Source organism: Natrix helvetica (assembly GCF_964273705.1).
Source record: "Natrix helvetica genome assembly, chromosome: W".
In the NCBI taxonomy this organism is placed as follows: Eukaryota; Metazoa; Chordata; class Lepidosauria; order Squamata; family Natricidae; genus Natrix; species Natrix helvetica.
Genome location: NC_138555.1, coordinates 55,803,938 through 55,822,553, shown reverse-complemented (window position 1 = coordinate 55,822,553; position 18,616 = coordinate 55,803,938).

The window sequence follows — 18,616 nt, the reverse complement described above, 5'->3', positions numbered from 1 at the left end:
AAAGGTGTGAGTTTTAAGAACATATGAGTGAATCCAGGAAGAGAGAAGAGGTACAGGCGCTGGAACTGGGTACCTGTGCACAGGCTGTGAGTTTCAAAAACGTCTGAGTGAATCCAGGAAGAGGGAAGAGCCAGAGGGGCTGGAAGTATGTGCCTGTGCACAGGCTTTGAGGTTTAAAAACGTCTGAGTGAATCCAGGAAGAGGGAAGAGGCAGAGGGTCTAGAAGTGTGTGTGTGTGCACAGGCTTTGAGGTTTAAAAACCTCTGAGTGAATCCAGGAATAGGGAAGAGGCAGAGGGTTGTAAGTTTGTCCCTGTGCAGAGGCTTTGAGTTTTAAAAATCTGTGAGTGAATCCAGGAAGAGGGAAGAGGCAGAGGGTCTGGAAGTGTGTGTGTGTGCACAGGCTTTGAGTTTTAAAAACCTCTGAGTGAATCCAGGTAGAGGGAAGAGGCAGAGGGGCTGGAACTGTGTGTGTCTGCACAGGCTGTGAGTTTTAAAAACATCTGAGTGAATCCAGGAACAGGGAAGCGGTAAAGGGACTGGAAGTGTCTCCCTGTGCAAAAGGTGTGAGTTTTAAGAACATATGAGTGAATCCAGGAAGAGGGAAGAGGTACAGGCGCTGGAACTGGGTACCTGTGCACAGGCTGTGAGTTTCAAAAACGTCTGAGTGAATCCAGGAAGAGGGAAGAGCCAGAGGGGCTGGAAGTATGTGCCTGTGCACAGGCTTTGAGGTTTAAAAACGTCTGAGTGAATCCAGGAAGAGGGAAGAGGCAGAGGGTCTAGAAGTGTGTGTGTGTGCACAGGCTTTGAGGTTTAAAAACCTCTGAGTGAATCCAGGAATAGGGAAGAGGCAGAGGGTTGTAAGTTTGTCCCTGTGCAGAGGCTTTGAGTTTTAAAAATCTGTGAGTGAATCCAGGAAGAGGGAAGAGGCAGAGGGTCTGGAAGTGTGTGTGTGTGCACAGGCTTTGAGTTTTAAAAACCTCTGAGTGAATCCAGGTAGAGGGAAGAGGCAGAGGGGCTGGAACTGTGTGTGTCTGCACAGGCTGTGAGTTTTAAAAACATCTGAGTGAATCCAGGAACAGGGAAGCGGTACAGGGGCTGGAACTGGGTACCTGTGCATAGGCTGTGAGTTTCAAAAACGTCTGAGTGAATCCAGGAAGAGGGAAGAGCCAGAGGGGCTGGAAGTATGTTCCTGTGCACAGGCTTTGAGGTTTAAAAACGTCTGAGTGAATCCAGGAAGAGGGAAGAGGCAGAGGGTCTAGAAGTGTGTGTGTGTGCACAGGCTTTGAGGTTTAAAAACCTCTGAGTGAATCCAGGAATAGGGAAGAGGCAGAGGGTTGTAAGTTTGTCCCTGTGCAGAGGCTTTGAGTTTTAAAAATCTGTGAGTGAATCCAAGAAGAGGGAAGAGGTACAGGCGCTGGAAGTATGTGCTGTGCACAGGCTGTGAGTTTAAAAAACGTCTGAGTGAATCCAGGAACAGGGAAGAGGCAGAGGGTCTGGAAGTGTGTGTGTGTGCACAGGCTTTGAGGTTTAAAAACCTCTGAGTGAATCCAGGAAGTGGGAAGAGGCAGAGGGTCTGGAAGTGTGTCCCTGTGCAGAGGCTTTGAGTTTTAAAAACCTGTGAGTGAATCCAGGTAGAGGGAAGAGGCAGAGGGTCTGGAAGTGTGTCCCTGTGCAGAGGCTTTGAGTTTTAAAAACCTGTGAGTGAATCCAGGAAGAGGGAAGAGGCAGAGGGGATGGAAGTGTGTGTGTGTGTGCACAGGCTTTGAGGTTTAAAAACCTCTGAGTGAATCCAGTAAGAGGGAAGAGGCAGAGGGGCTTGAAGTATGTGCCTGTGCACAGGCTTTGAGGTTTAAAAACGTCTGTGTGAATCCAGGAAGAGGGAAGAGGCAGAGGGTCTGGAAGTTTTTGTGTGTGCACAGACTTTGAGGTTTAAAAACCTCTGAGTGAATCCAGGAAGAGGGAAGAGCCAGAGGGGCTGGAAGTATGTGCTTGTGCACAGGCTTTGAGGTTTAGGAACGTCTGAGTGAATCCAGGAAGAGGGAAGAGGCAGAGGGTCTAGAACTGTGTGTGTGTGCAGAGGGTTTGAGTTTTAAAAACCTCTGAGTGAATCCAGGTAGAGGGAAGAGGCAGAGGGGCTGGAAGTATGTGCTTGTGTACAGGCTTTGAGGTTTAAGAACGTCTGAGTGAATCCAGGAAGAGGGAAGAGGCAGAGGGTCTGGAAGTGTGTCCCTGTGCAGAGGCTTTGAGTTTTAAAAACATCTGAGTGAATCCAGGTAGAGGGAAGAGGTACAGGGGCTGGAACTGTGTGTGTGTGCACAGGCTGTGAGTTTTAAAAACATCTGAGTGAATCCAAGAAGAGGGAAGAGGTACAGGCGCTGGAACTGGGTGCCTGTGCACAGGCTTTGAGGTTTAAAAACGTCCGAGTGAATCCAGTAAGAGGGAAGAGGCAGAGGGTCTGGAAGTGTGTGTGTGTGCACAGGCTGTGAGTTTTAAAAACATCTGAGTGAATCCAGGAACAGGGAAGAGGCACAAGGGCTGGAAGTATGTGCTGTGCACAGGCTGTGAGTTTAAAAAACGTCTGAGTGAATCCAGGAACAGGGAAGAGGCAGAGGGTCTGGAAGTGTGTGTGTGTGCACAGGCTGTGAGGTTTAAAAACATCTGAGTGAATCCAGGAACAGGGAAGAGGCACAAGGGCTGGAAGTATGTGCTGTGCACAGGCTGTGAGTTTTAAAAACGTCTGAGTGAATCTAGGAAGAGGGAAGAGGTACAGGCGCTGGAACTGGGTGCCTGTGCACAGGCTGTGAGTTTTAAAAACGTCTGAGTGAATCCAGGAAGAGGGAAGAGCCAGAGGGGCTGGAAGTATGTGCCTCTACACAGGCTGTGAGTTTTAAAACATCTGAGTGAATCCAGGTAGAGGGAAGAGGTACAGGGGCTGGAACTGTGTGTGTCTGCACAGGCTGTGAGTTTTAAAAACATCTGAGTGAATCCAGGAACAGGGAAGCGGTATAGGGGCTGGAAGTGTCTCCCTGTGCAAAAGGTGTGAGTTTTAAGAACATATGAGTGAATCCAGGAAGAGGGAAGAGTTACAGGCGCTGGAACTGGGTGCCTGTGCACAGGCTGTGAGTTTTAAAAACGTCTGAGTGAATCCAGGAAGAGGGAAGAGCCAGAGGGGCTGGAAGTATGTGCCTGTGCACAGGCTTTAAGGTTTAAAAACGTCTGAGTGAATCCAGGAAGAGGGAAGAGGCAGAGGGTCTAGAAGTGTGTGTGTGTGCACAGGCTTTGAGGTTTAAAAACCTCTGAGTGAATCCAGGAAGAGGGAAGAGGCAGAGGGGCTGGAAGTGTGTGTGTGTACACAGGCTGTGAGTTTTAAAAAGATCTGAGTGAATCCAGGAACAGGGAAGAGGCACAAGGGCTGGAGGTATGTGCTGTGCACAGGCTGTGAGTTTTAAAAACGTCTGAGTGAATCCAGGAACAGGGAAGCGGTAAAGGGACTGGAAGTGTCTCCCTGTGCAAAAGGTGTGAGTTTTAAGAACATATGAGTGAATCCAGGAAGAGAGAAGAGGTACAGGCGCTGGAACTGGGTACCTGTGCACAGGCTGTGAGTTTCAAAAACGTCTGAGTGAATCCAGGAAGAGGGAAGAGCCAGAGGGGCTGGAAGTGTGTGTGTGTGCACAGGCTGTGAGTTTTAAAAACATCTGAGTGAATCCAGGAACAGGGAAGAGGCACAAGGGCTGGAAGTATGTGCTGTGCACAGGCTGTGAGTTTAAAAAACGTCTGAGTGAATCCAGGAACAGGGAAGAGGCAGAGGGTCTGGAAGTGTGTGTGTGTGCACAGGCTGTGAGGTTTAAAAACATCTGAGTGAATCCAGGAACAGGGAAGAGGCACAAGGGCTGGAAGTATGTGCTGTGCACAGGCTGTGAGTTTTAAAAACGTCTGAGTGAATCTAGGAAGAGGGAAGAGGTACAGGCGCTGGAACTGGGTGCCTGTGCACAGGCTGTGAGTTTTAAAAACGTCTGAGTGAATCCAGGAAGAGGGAAGAGCCAGAGGGGCTGGAAGTATGTGCCTCTACACAGGCTGTGAGTTTTAAAACATCTGAGTGAATCCAGGTAGAGGGAAGAGGTACAGGGGCTGGAACTGTGTGTGTCTGCACAGGCTGTGAGTTTTAAAAACATCTGAGTGAATCCAGGAACAGGGAAGCGGTATAGGGGCTGGAAGTGTCTCCCTGTGCAAAAGGTGTGAGTTTTAAGAACATATGAGTGAATCCAGGAAGAGGGAAGAGTTACAGGCGCTGGAACTGGGTGCCTGTGCACAGGCTGTGAGTTTTAAAAACGTCTGAGTGAATCCAGGAAGAGGGAAGAGCCAGAGGGGCTGGAAGTATGTGCCTGTGCACAGGCTTTAAGGTTTAAAAACGTCTGAGTGAATCCAGGAAGAGGGAAGAGGCAGAGGGTCTAGAAGTGTGTGTGTGTGCACAGGCTTTGAGGTTTAAAAACCTCTGAGTGAATCCAGGAAGAGGGAAGAGGCAGAGGGGCTGGAAGTGTGTGTGTGTACACAGGCTGTGAGTTTTAAAAAGATCTGAGTGAATCCAGGAACAGGGAAGAGGCACAAGGGCTGGAGGTATGTGCTGTGCACAGGCTGTGAGTTTTAAAAACGTCTGAGTGAATCCAGGAACAGGGAAGCGGTAAAGGGACTGGAAGTGTCTCCCTGTGCAAAAGGTGTGAGTTTTAAGAACATATGAGTGAATCCAGGAAGAGAGAAGAGGTACAGGCGCTGGAACTGGGTACCTGTGCACAGGCTGTGAGTTTCAAAAACGTCTGAGTGAATCCAGGAAGAGGGAAGAGCCAGAGGGGCTGGAAGTATGTGCCTGTGCACAGGCTTTGAGGTTTAAAAACGTCTGAGTGAATCCAGGAAGAGGGAAGAGGCAGAGGGTCTAGAAGTGTGTGTGTGTGCACAGGCTTTGAGGTTTAAAAACCTCTGAGTGAATCCAGGAATAGGGAAGAGGCAGAGGGTTGTAAGTTTGTCCCTGTGCAGAGGCTTTGAGTTTTAAAAATCTGTGAGTGAATCCAGGAAGAGGGAAGAGGCAGAGGGTCTGGAAGTGTGTGTGTGTGCACAGGCTTTGAGTTTTAAAAACCTCTGAGTGAATCCAGGTAGAGGGAAGAGGCAGAGGGGCTGGAAGTGTGTGTGTGTGCACAGGCTGTGAGTTTTAAAAACATCTGAGTGAATCCAGGAACAGGGAAGCGGTACAGGGGCTGGAACTGGGTACCTGTGCATAGGCTGTGAGTTTCAAAAACGTCTGAGTGAATCCAGGAAGAGGGAAGAGCCAGAGGGGCTGGAAGTGTGTGTGTGTGCACAGGCTGTGAGTTTTAAAAACGTCTGAGTGAATCCAGGAAGAGGGAAGAGCCAGAGGGGCTGGAAGTATGTGCCTGTGCACAGGCTTTGAGGTTTAAGAACGTCTGAGTGAATCCAGGAAGAGGGAAGAGGCACAGGGTTGGAAGTGTGTCCCTGTGCAGAGGCTTTGAGTTTTAAAAATCTCTGAGTGAATCCAGGAAGAGGGAAGAGAGACAGGGTCTGGAAGTATGTGCCTCTACACAGGCTGTGAGTTTTAAAACATCTGAGTGAATCCAGGTAGAGGGAAGAGGTACAGGGGCTGGAACTGTGTGTGTCTGCACAGGCTGTGAGTTTTAAAAACATCTGAGTGAATCCAGGAACAGGGAAGCGGTATAGGGGCTGGAAGTGTCTCCCTGTGCAAAAGGTGTGAGTTTTAAGAACATATGAGTGAATCCAGGAAGAGGGAAGAGTTACAGGCGCTGGAACTGGGTGCCTGTGCACAGGCTGTGAGTTTTAAAAACGTCTGAGTGAATCCAGGAAGAGGGAAGAGCCAGAGGGGCTGGAAGTATGTGCCTGTGCACAGGCTTTAAGGTTTAAAAACGTCTGAGTGAATCCAGGAAGAGGGAAGAGGCAGAGGGTCTAGAAGTGTGTGTGTGTGCACAGGCTTTGAGGTTTAAAAACCTCTGAGTGAATCCAGGAAGAGGGAAGAGGCAGAGGGTTGTAAGTTTGTCCCTGTGCAGAGGCTTTGAGTTTTAAAACCTATGAGTGAATCCAGGAAGAGGGAAGAGCCAGAGGGGCTGGAAGTATGTGCCTCTACACAGGTTGTGAGTTTTAAGACATCTGAGTGAATCCAGGTAGAGGGAAGAGGTACAGGGGCTGGAACCGTGTTTATTTGCACAGGCTGTGAGTTTTAAAAACGTCTGAGTGAATCCAGGAAGAGGGAAGAGGCAGAGGGTTGTAAGTTTGTCCCTGTGCAGAGGCTTTGAATTTTAAAAACCTGAGGGGAGGAGCCACGCGTCGCTGCGCTACCACGGGTTTTCTGGTTACTCCAGATGACCCGTTGAATCCTGATCGTTTGGACGGTCCATTGGACCCAAGCTGTCCCGAAGAGACAGTGGGAGGTAAGGGGAAATTCCGGGGGACCCAGAGACACTCGCAAAGTCTCTGGAAACCCTGGTGAAACCCCTTTTTGCCTGCGGTCAGGAGCCAGCCCCCGGGCTGCCAAAGCGGCTGACGGCTCCGTGAAGCAAGAGCAGGAGAGAGAGAAAGCATGCCGTGGTTTGGTGAGAGTACTTGAAGAAAGCTTTTCTTTTTTGCTTAAATTATACAGAGGACACTCTTAATTTGGAAGATTAAAGGAAATAGAAAATAACCGAAGACTTAGCGGCGGGTTTGAATAGAGCTAATTGAAACCATTTGGGCTTTTTGTTCTTCCCTTTTTATTTACTGGAAACCAGACGGGACTTTCATTACTGTTGTTACAATTGCGGTTGAAGCTCTCTTTATTTTTAACCCCCCCTTCCTTATTTTTTCTTTTTTTTTAAAGCGACTTTATCAGAGCCTTTTTTCTTATATACCTTTTAATGCCTGAAAGATTTTTTTTTTTTTTCCTCTTTGTGCTGAGCTTAACTTTCTCTTTTAGGCAGCGCTTCGAGGGGCTAGGGACTGGATACATTTTAACACTGTTACTTTAACACTGCCATCTAGCGGACTTTGAAACATTGTTGCCAATTCCTACAGCTGGGATTATTTTGAGAAAAAGACATTTATTCAAGGTCAGGACCTGATAAGAAGCAAGGAACACAGATGGTTTTTGCAGGCTGTTCCTTGTGGAGCTGTAAGGTCTGGAAACTTATCTTGGAAGACTGATAAGAGAAAACTGGAGTGACTTTGGAAATTACATCAAGTGTTTATACTATTCTCCTGGGGATGTGATGACTTTTTCCCTTTTCTAGTTGGTGCGTGTGTTGTTTGTTTCTTTCTTTTTTTTTTTTTTTTTGAAGTCCTGGAGCCTGGAAGCGCTGAACAATTTTTTCCTTCTTTTTTTTCTTCCTTGGTCTGCAATTTTTTCTTTTTCCATTTTTCTTATTTCCCCTTTTTTTTTTTTCTTCTTGAAATAACAGAGATACATTTTTTTTTCTTTCTCTCCTCCCGCTCCATTTACCCACCCTTATTTTTCTTATACAGATTGTCTTTTTCTTTCCCTTTCCACTCACTTTCTCTTTGTGCCCCTCTCCCTCTTCTGCCTCTCTCTTATATCCTATATCAAACCTTGCTTTCTCCCCCTATTACTTTTATCTAACTACCATACACTCTCTTCCCCTATTTCCCCCCCTCTTCCTCTTTTCCCCTCTTTTCCCCTTTCTACCTTCTTTTTTTTTCTAGTGTTAACTGCAATTGGACTGAACCACAAAACGAAGAAGAAGAGAGAGTAAAATAGCAAGATGAGTAGAAAGCCAACACCAGTGGGTTCTACAGCAACAACCCCTGCCTCCTCACCGGCAGGAGGACAAAGATCAATACAATCTATGATCCAACAGGAAAAAGAGAAGACCATATCATTAGATTCAATTATGCAAGCAATACAGAAACTTCAAACAAGCTCTGATGAAAAATTTGATACACTTGTAAAGAAGTTGGACAATGTGGAAACGAAGATGGAGAACATAGAAAAAAAAACAGACGAAGCAGAGAGAAATATAAAAGATATACAACAGTGGGTCAAAAAACAAGAAGATGTTATGCAAAAAATTGCTGAAAGAGAGAAGCAGAGAGAGAAGAGGGACGAAGAGTTTGATTCCAGATTGAATGAAGTGGAAACAGAAAGCAGTGCAATAATTGGACTGGAGATGGAGCGCTCTGAATATTTTTTGAGGTTTCAAAATATAGTAGAAGAAAAGGGTGAAAATCTGCCACAAATAATATCCGAAATTCTCATAGAAATATTAGGGATACCTGAGGAGAAGATAATGGACGGGATAGATGAGACATTTCGAGTTAACACAAGATATGCAACGAGGAACTCCCTCCCAAGGGAGGTCCATGTAAGATTTACGAAAAAAGCACTAAAACTACAAATCCTGCAAAACACAAGAGATAAAAATCTGCAATACAAAGGCAAGGAGATTGCAATTCTTAAGCAAATACCAAGACGGGTGAGAGAGAAAAGAAGAAAATATCAATTCTTGACTACAGCCTTACTTAAAATAGGAGTTAACTATAGATGGTTGATTCCGGAAGGCCTCATGTTTGTATGGAAAGGACAGAGATATAGAATTGATACAATTGAGAAGGCAGAAGCTTTCTACACAGAACATTTGAGAGGAAAGCCAGAGAAGCCTGGAAATGAAGAGCCACCGGTGCAACTGCTGGATCTACCCATAACCGAAATTGAGAGGACAGAGGGTGCTGTAGGTGGAATTGACATTGAAGAAGGTGCTGTTGGGGGTGTAGAGAGTAGAGCACAACGGGAACCAAGATCAACTAGAGCTATAAATCCTATATATAAAACATAAGGATGGAAGGAATAAAATTACTCTCAATTAATATAAATGGACTTAATTCGCCATGTAAACGAACGAAAATATTCCACAAATTAGGAAAATTAAAATTAGATATAATTTGCTTACAAGAAGTACATATTCAACAAAGTAATAGTCATTTATTAGTACAACCAAAACTGGGAAAAAACTTTATTTCGTTAGCGGACTGTAAACAAAGAGGTGTGACCTTCTACATTAAAGATAAAATCCCTGCGAAACAAATCTACACAGACGAAGATGGAAGAATTTTAATGGTGGAAATAATGGACAATGCTAGGAAAATACTGCTAATTGGAATTTATGCCCCTAATGAAAAACAAGATGACTTTTATAAAAAAATCCACAAGAAAATTTCTGATTTAGACTATGCTGACATTTGCATGATGGGAGACTTCAATGGTATTGTAGACCAGAAACTGGACTATAAGACCCACAAAACAACAAAACAAAATAGAAAAACACTCCCAAAGTCCTTCTTCAGGATGATGGATGAAATAAATCTAAAAGATGTGTGGAGAGAAAGGAACCCCATTAAAAAACAATATACCTTTTATTCAAATAGACACTCATCGTTCTCTAGAATTGATATGATTTGGGCTTCAACGGGCATATCCAGCAGCGCACTAGATGTGGAGATTGAACCAAACATCTGGGCAGACCACAATCCAATGGCAATAGGTTGGAGACAACAAAGAAGAAGATCGAGATGGACACTAGATAACAGGATATTGAAAGAGAAAGAATTTGTAAAGAAAATGGAAAAAGAATTGACTTTCTTCTTTAAAGAAAACAAAAAAGAAGATACGTCTTTACAGAATCTTTGGGATACAATGAAGGCCTTTTCTAGAGGTTTGATAATAGACTATATAAGAAAGAGAAACTTAAAGAAAAGACAAGTGTCTAAGGATCTAGAAAAAGACTACAGCACATTGGAAAAAGAACTACAGAAATCTCCACAAAAGAAAGAGATTAAAATAAAGATGGATACAATAAAACACAAACTTGACCTATTGGAAAAGGAGGACCTGGCCCAAAAAATCAGAGGCGCCAAACAGAACTATTTTGAAAATGCAAATAAACCAGGCAGATGGCTGGCTTATAAACTGAGAAAAGAAAGAGAGACCAAGAAAATACTACAATTAAGAGATGAACAAGGACAATTGCATCATGGAAATATGGAAAAAAGGAAAATTATTCAAGATTACTATGCCAAGTTGTATGAACAAGAGAACATAGAAGAGAAAGAAGTGAAACAATATTTACAAAACGCCAAACTCCCCCAAATACCAAATGATACTAGAACTATATTTGAAGATAAAATAACAATGATGGAATTAACTGAGGCCCTTAAAAGACAAAATAATGGGAAGGCCCCGGGACCGGATGGCCTTCCTGTGGAATTCTATAGAACATTAGAAAAATCCTTGGCCGTTCCATTACTAGAAGTCATGAATGAAGTAATGATTGAAAGTAAAATACCTAATTCATGGTTGGAGGCATATATTACATTAATACCCAAAGAGGAGGCAGACCATACGCAAACTAAGAACTATAGACCTATCTCCTTGTTGAACTCAGACTATAAACTATTTGCCTCAATACTGGCAGAGAGACTGAAAAAATACCTAAATGGGTTTATCCACTCGGACCAAAATGGTTTTTTACCAAAGAGGCAAATTAGAGATAACATAAGGACAATTCTAAATACCTTAGAATATTATCAGGTCCACTCTGAGAAGCAAATGGCTTTGATTTTCTTGGATGCGCAGAAAGCCTTTGATAACGTGAATTGGACATTTATGACTCAACAAATGGAACAAATGAATTTTGGTAAGAATTTTATTCAAGCCATACAAACGATATATCACAAGCAAACAGCCAAGATAATGATAAATGGAGAGCTGACGGATTCAATTGAAATTAAAAGAGGTACGAGACAAGGCTGTCCACTGTCACCACTGCTTTTTGTTTTAACATTAGAAGTACTAAATAGAAAGATTAGAGAAGAGGAAGAAATAAAGGGAATGACCATTAAAAAGGAAGAATACAAGTTGCAAGCATTTGCTGACGACTTAGTCTTCATTCTTGAGGAGCCATTTCAATCTGCACCTAAACTGATAGGAGAAATCGAGGCGTATGGAAAAGTTGCAGGTTTAAAAATAAACAAAGACAAAACAAAGATTTTAACAAAAAATATATCCCGAAAACAAAAAGAAGAATTGGCGGAAAACTTGGAAATGCAAATCACAAATAAAGTTAAATATTTGGGGATTCACCTAACAGCCAAGTGCAGCACTCTCAAAGAAGATAATTATATTAAATTGAAGCAACAAATTGTAACAGACTTGGCGAAATGGAAGAATCTTCAATTATCAATGATTGGTAGAATCGCAACAATTAAAATGAATATCTTACCTAGACTGTTATACCTGTTTCAGACTATTCCAATTAAGTTGGGGAAAGGATATTTTGAAGAATTAAATAAAATAGTGTTGAAATTTATATGGCAAGGGAAAAAAGCAAGAATAAAATGTAAATTGTTACAAGATTCCAAATCAAGGGGAGGGTGGGGTTTACCTGATTGGGAGTTATACTATCAGGCAGCTAGTCTGATGTGGATCAAGGAATGGATAATGCTAAGAAATGATAGGCTTTTGAATCTAGAAGGTCATGACTTGCTGTTGGGATGGCATGCATACTTATGGTATAAAGGAACTAAAAAACATGGTTACTTTAGAGACCATTCTATAAGAGAGGCTCTGTTATTAAACTGGCAGAAGGTTAAGAGGTCGCACTACTTGAAAATTCCAGTCTGGATATCAACTATTGAAGCCTTTTCATATCCAATAATATTTAAAAGGGAAGAAGCAGTTAGATATGCTGAATTATTGAATGCAGAGGGTGAACTTAAATCTATACAAGAATTGAAACAAGAAGGTATTGAACTCAATTGGTACTCATATGTGCAAATACATTCTAGATACAATGAAGATCGAAAAAATGAGGGTTTTTATGATAAACTGACTGAATTAGATAAAATTTTAACAGGTAACGATGAAAAATTAATTAAAAAATTTTATGATTATTTATTAGAGGTGAAATTATATGAAGAACAAGTGAAAGGAACTATGTTAGCCTGGGGAAAAAACTTTGGACATGGGATTGATTTAGAAAAATGGCAAAAATTGTGGACTCAAAATTATAAAATGACAATGTCAACTGCATATAAAGAAAATTTGTATAAGATGTTTTATAGGTGGCATTTATCCCCATCGAGAATAGCAAGAATGTCGAAGAATAAGTCTGAAAAATGCTGGAAATGTCAACATACACCGGGCACATATTACCACATGTGGTGGACTTGTCCTGAAGCTAAGAGATACTGGACTAAAATACACATGTGGCTGGAGAAAATGATACATAAACATATAGACTTGAAACCAGAACTTTTCTTATTGGGAATAATACCAGAAACATACAATAAAGACTTGAAATATTTGATCATAAATGTCTTAACAGCTGCTAGAATTGTATTTGCTAAATACTGGAAAAATGAGAAAGTACCAACAGAGGAGGAAATTGTTCGGAAGATAATGAACTGTGCAGAAATGAGTAAACTTACATTTGAAATTAGAGAATTAGAGGATGAGCAATTTTATAAAGTATGGGACTTGTTTTATCAATGGTTGGATAAAAAAACTTGGAAGTGAATCTTTTCTTTTTCTTTACCCTATCTTATATGTAATAATAATAGAAAGTTATACTTAATGTTTTGAAAAAATCTCTCTCTTTTTTCTCTCTTTTTTTTTTTCTCTTTCTATACATATTAAGCCTTTATTATGAAATAGACCATTTACTTATACGAGATAAGAATAATAATGTATTTAATATATAAGAGTGAGATGATTTAAATTGTTAGGTATGATTATGGCTGGTGACTATTTTATAATATAAAATGGAATAATGATGATGTAATGAACAATGGATGTGAATATAGATTAAAATATTTAATGACTACATGGATTGACAAATAATAATGGGAAATTAAATTTGGAGTTGAGGATGATTGGAAACTTTAAGATTAATGGAAAATAGAAATGTCTTATATGAAGTAATGAGTTTCTTTTTTTCTTTGACTTAATCTTCACTTTTATCTTTGAGAGAATGGTGATACAATTTTATAAAGACCTATTGCTACCTAGTACATAATTGTAGAGATAAAGAAATAAGGGTTGTCATAAAAGAAAGAATACTATGGTAACTTGAACATGCAATGCTCAATGAAATATTTAACTATATTTAATGGATAATTAGTGAACGCATCCTTAATTGTAAAAACCATCGCACAAAAACTTGTAACCAAACGACATGCTTGATGAAAATGTGTTTTTTTTTTACTTCCCTGCTCTTGTACCTTATGTGTTGTCTTGTCTTTTTAAAGAAAAATAAATAAACATTTATAAAAAAATAATAAAAAAAAATAAAAAAAAAGAATTTTAAAAACCTGTGAGTGAATCCAGGAAGAGGGAAGAGGCAGAGGGTCTGGAAGTGTGTGTGTGTGCACAGGCTTTGAGTTTTAAAAACCTCTGAGTGAATCCAGGAAGAGGGAAGAGACAGTGAGTCTGGAAGTATGTGCCTCTACACAGGCTGTGAGTTTTAAAACATCTGAGTGAATCCAGGTAGAGGGAAGAGGCAGAGGGGCTGGAAGTGTGTGTGTGTGCACAGGCTGTGAGTTTTAAAAACATCTGAGTGAATCCAGGAACAGGGAAGAGGCACAAGGGCTGGAAGTATGTGCTGTGCACAGGCTGTGAGTTTAAAAAACGTCTGAGTGAATCCAGGAACAGGGAAGAGGCAGAGGGTCTGGAAGTGTGTGTGTGTGCACAGGCTTTGAGGTTTAAAAACCTCTGAGTGAATCTAGGAAGAGGGAAGAGGCAGAGGGTTGTAAGATTGTCCCTGTGCAGAGGCTTTGAGTTTTAAAAACCTGTGAGTGAATCCAGGAAGAGGGAAGAGGCAGAGGGTCTGGAGGTTTGTGTGTGTGCACAGGCTTTGAGTTTTTAAAACATCTTAGTGAATCCAGTAAGAGGGAAGAGGCAGAGGGGCTGGAAGTATGTGCCTGTGCACAGGCTTTGAGGTTTAAAAACGTCTGAGTTAATCCAGGAAGAGGGAAGAGGCAGAGGGTCTGGAAGTTTCTGTGTGTGCACAGGCTTTGAGGTTTAAAAACCTCTGTGTGAATCCAGGAAGCGGGAAGAGGCAGAGGGTTGTAAGTTTGTCCCTGTGCAGAGGCTTTGAGTTTTAAAAATCTCTGAGTGAATCCAGGAAGAGGGAAGAGAGACAGGGTCTGGAAGTATGTGCCTCTACACAGGCTGTGAGTTTTAAAACATCTTAGTGAATCCAGGTAGAGGGAAGCGGTACAGGGGCTGGAAGTGTCTCCCTGTGCAAAAGGTGTGAGTTTTAAGAACATATGAGTGAATCCAGGAAGAGCGAAGAGGTACAGGCGCTGGAACTGGGTGCCTGTGCACAGGCTGTGAGTTTTAAAAACGTCTGAGTGAATCCAGGAAGAGGGAAGAGGTACAGGCGCTGGAACTGGGTGCCTGTGCACAGGCTGTGAGTTTTAAAAACGTCTGAGTGAATCCAGGAAGAGGGAAGAGCCAGAGGGGCTGGAAGTATGTGCCTGTGCACAGGCTTTGAGGTTTAAAAACGTCTGAGTGAATCCAGGAAGAGGGAAGAGGCAGAGGGTTGTAAGTTTGTCCCTGTGCAGAGGCTTTGAATTTTAAAAACCTGTGAGTGAATCCAGGAAGAGGGAAGAGGCAGAGGGTCTGGAAGTGTGTGTGTGTGTGCACAGGCTTTGAGTTTTAAAAACCTCTGACTGAATCCAGGAAGAGGGAAGAGACAGTGAGTCTGGAAGTATGTGCCTCTACACAGGCTGTGAGTTTTAAAACATCTGAGTGAATCCAGGTAGAGGGAAGAGGCAGAGGGGCTGGAAGTGTGTGTGTGTGCACAGGCTGTGAGTTTTAAAAACATCTGAGTGAATCCAGGAACAGGGAAGAGGCACAAGGGCTGGAAGTATGTGCTGTGCACAGGCTGTGAGTTTAAAAAACGTCTGAGTGAATCCAGGAACAGGGAAGAGGCAGAGGGTCTGGAAGTGTGTGTATGTGCACAGGCTTTGAGGTTTAAAAACCTCTGAGTGAATCTAGGAAGAGGGAAGAGGCAGAGGGTTGTAAGTTTGTCCCTGTGCAGAGGCTTTGAATTTTAAAAACCTGTGAGTGAATCCAGGAAGAGGGAAGAGGCAGAGGGTCTGGAGGTTTGTGTGTGTGTGCACAGGCTTTGAGTTTTTAAAACATCTTAGTGAATCCAGTAAGAGGGAAGAGGCAGAGGGGCTGGAAGTATGTGCCTGTGCACAGGCTTTGAGGTTTAAAAACGTCTGAGTTAATCCAGGAAGAGGGAAGAGGCAGAGGGTCTGGAAGTTTCTGTGTGTGCACAGGCTTTGAGGTTTAAAAACCTCTGTGTGAATCCAGGAAGCGGGAAGAGGCAGAGGGTTGTATGTTTGTCCCTGTGCAGAGGCTTTGAGTTTTAAAAATCTCTGAGTGAATCCAGGAAGAGGGAAGAGAGACAGGGTCTGGAAGTATGTGCCTCTACACAGGGTGTGAGTTTTAAAACATCTGAGTGAATCCAGGTAGAGGGAAGAGGTAAAGGGGCTGGAACTGTGTGTGTCTGCACAGGCTGTGAGTTTTAAAAACATCTGAGTGAATCCAGGAACAGGGAAGCGGTATAGGGGCTGGAAGTGTGTCCCTGTGCAAAAGGTTTGAGTTTTTAAAACATCTTAGTGAATCCAGTAAGAGGGAAGAGGCAGAGGGGCTTGAAGTATGTGCCTGTGCACAGGCTTTGAGGTTTAAAAACGTCTGTGTGAATCCAGGAAGAGGGAAGAGGCAGAGGGTCTGGAAGTTTTTGTGTGTGCACAGACTTTGAGGTTTAAAAACCTCTGAGTGAATCCAGGAAGAGGGAAGAGCCAGAGGGGCTGGAAGTATGTGCTTGTGCACAGGCTTTGAGGTTTAGGAACGTCTGAGTGAATCCAGGAAGAGGGAAGAGGCAGAGGGTTTAGAACTGTGTGTGTGTGCAGAGGGTTTGAGTTTTAAAAACCTCTGAGTGAATCCAGGTAGAGGGAAGAGCCAGAGGGGCTGGAAGTATGTGCTTGTGTACAGGCTTTGAGGTTTAAGAACGTCTGAGTGAATCCAGGAAGAGGGAAGAGGCAGAGGGTCTGGAAGTGTGTCCCTGTGCAGAGGCTTTGAGTTTTAAAAACCTCTGAGTGAATCCAGGTAGAGGGAAGAGGCAGAGGGGCTGAAAGTGTTTGTGTGTGCACAGACTGTGAGTTTTAAAACATCTGAGTGAATCCAAGAAGAGGGAAGAGGTACAGGCGCTGGAACTGGGTGCCTGTGCACAGGCTTTGAGGTTTAAAAACGTCCGAGTGAATCCAGGTAGAGGGAAGAGGTACAGGCGCTGGAACTGGGTGCCTGTGCACAGGCTGTGAGTTTTAAAAAGATCTGAGTGAATCCAGGAACAGGGAAGAGGCACAAGGGCTGGAGGTATGTGCTGTGCACAGGCTGTGAGTTTTAAAAACGTCTGAGTGAATCCAGTAAGAGGGAAGAGGCAGAGGGTCTGGAAGTTTGTGTGTGTGCACAGGCTTTGAGGTTTAAAAACCTCTGAGTGAATCCAGGAAGTGGGAAGAGGCATAGGGTTGTAAGTGTGTCCCTGTGCAGAGGCTTTGTGTTTTAAAAACCTGTGAGTGAATCCAGGAAGAGGGAAGAGGCAGAGGGTCTGGAAGTCTGTGTGTGTGCACAGGCTTTGAGTTTTAAAAACCTCTGAGTGAATCCAGGTAGAGGGAAGAGGCAGAGGGGCTGGAACTGTGTGTGTCTGCACAGGCTGTGAGTTTTAAAAACATCTGAGTGAATCCAGGAACAGGGAAGCGGTACAGGGGCTGGAAGTGTCTCCCTGTGCAAAAGGTGTGAGTTTTAAGAACATATGAGTGAATCCAGGAAGAGGGAAGAGGTACAGGCGCTGGAACTGGGTACCTGTGCACAGGCTGTGAGTTTTAAAAACATCTGAGTGAATCCAAGAAGAGGGAAGAGGTACAGGCGCTGGAACTGGGTGCCTGTGCACAGGCTTTGAGGTTTAAAAACGTCCGAGTGAATCCAGTAAGAGGGAAGAGGCAGAGGGTCTGGAAGTGTGTGTGTGTGCACAGGCTGTGAGTTTTAAAAACATCTGAGTGAATCCAGGAACAGGGAAGAGGCACAAGGGCTGGAAGTATGTGCTGTGCACAGGCTGTGAGTTTAAAAAACGTCTGAGTGAATCCAGGAACAGGGAAGAGGCAGAGGGTCTGGAAGTGTGTGTGTGTGCACAGGCTGTGAGGTTTAAAAACATCTGAGTGAATCCAGGAACAGGGAAGAGGCACAAGGGCTGGAAGTATGTGCCTGTGCACAGGCTTTGAGGTTTAAAAACGTCTGAGTGAATCCAGGAAGAGGGAAGAGGCAGAGGGTCTAGAAGTGTGTGTGTGTGCACAGGCTTTGAGGTTTAAAAACCTCTGAGTGAATCCAGGAATAGGGAAGAGGCAGAGGGTTGTAAGTTTGTCCCTGTGCAGAGGCTTTGAGTTTTAAAAATCTGTGAGTGAATCCAGGAAGAGGGAAGAGGCAGAGGGTCTGGAAGTGTGTGTGTGTGCACAGGCTTTGAGTTTTAAAAACCTCTGAGTGAATCCAGGTAGAGGGAAGAGGCAGAGGGGCTGGAAGTGTGTTTGTGTGCACAGGCTGTGAGTTTTAAAAACGTCTGAGTGAATCCAGGAAGAGGGAAGAGCCAGAGGGGCTGGAAGTATGTGCCTGTGCACAGGCTTTGAGGTTTAAGAACGTCTGAGTGAATCCAGGAAGAGGGAAGAGGCACAGGGTCTGGAAGTATGTGCCTCTACACAGGCTGTGAGTTTTAAAACATCTGAGTGAATCCACGTAGAGGGAAGAGGTACAGGGGCTGGAACTGTGTGTGTCTGCACAGGCTGTGAGTTTTAAAAACATCTGAGTGAATCCAGGAACAGGGAAGCGGTATAGGGGCTGGAAGTGTCTCCCTGTGCAAAAGGTGTGAGTTTTAAGAACATATGAGAGAATCCAGGAAGAGGGAAGAGGTACAGGGGATGGAACTGTGTGTGTTTGCACAGGCTGTGAGTTTTAAAAACGTCTGAGTGAATCCAGGAAGAGGGAAGAAGCAGAGGGTTGTAAGTTTGTCCCTGTGCAGAGGCTTTGAATTTTAAAAACCTGTGAGTGAATCCAGGAAGAGGGAAGAGGCAGAGGGTCTGGAAGTGTGTGTGTGTGTGCACAGGCTTTGAGTTTTAAAAACCTCTGAGTGAATCCAGAAATAGGGAAGAGACAGTGGGTCTGGAAGTATGTGCCTCTACACAGGCTGTGAGTTTTAAAACATCTGAGTGAATCCAGGTAGAGGGAAGAGGCAGAGGGTTGTAAGTTTGTCCCTGTGCAGAGGCTTTGAGTTTTAAAAACCTGTGAGTGAAGCCAGGAAGAGGGAAGAGGCAGAGGGTCTCGAAGTATGTGCCTGTGCACAGGCTTTGAGGTTTAAAAACGTCTGAGTGAATCCAGTAAGAGGGAAGAGGCACAGAGTTGTAAGTGTGTCCTTGTGCAGAGGCTTTGAGTTTTAAAAACCTCTGAGTGAATCCAGGAAGAGGGAAGAGTCACAGGGTCTGGAAGTATGTGCCTCGAC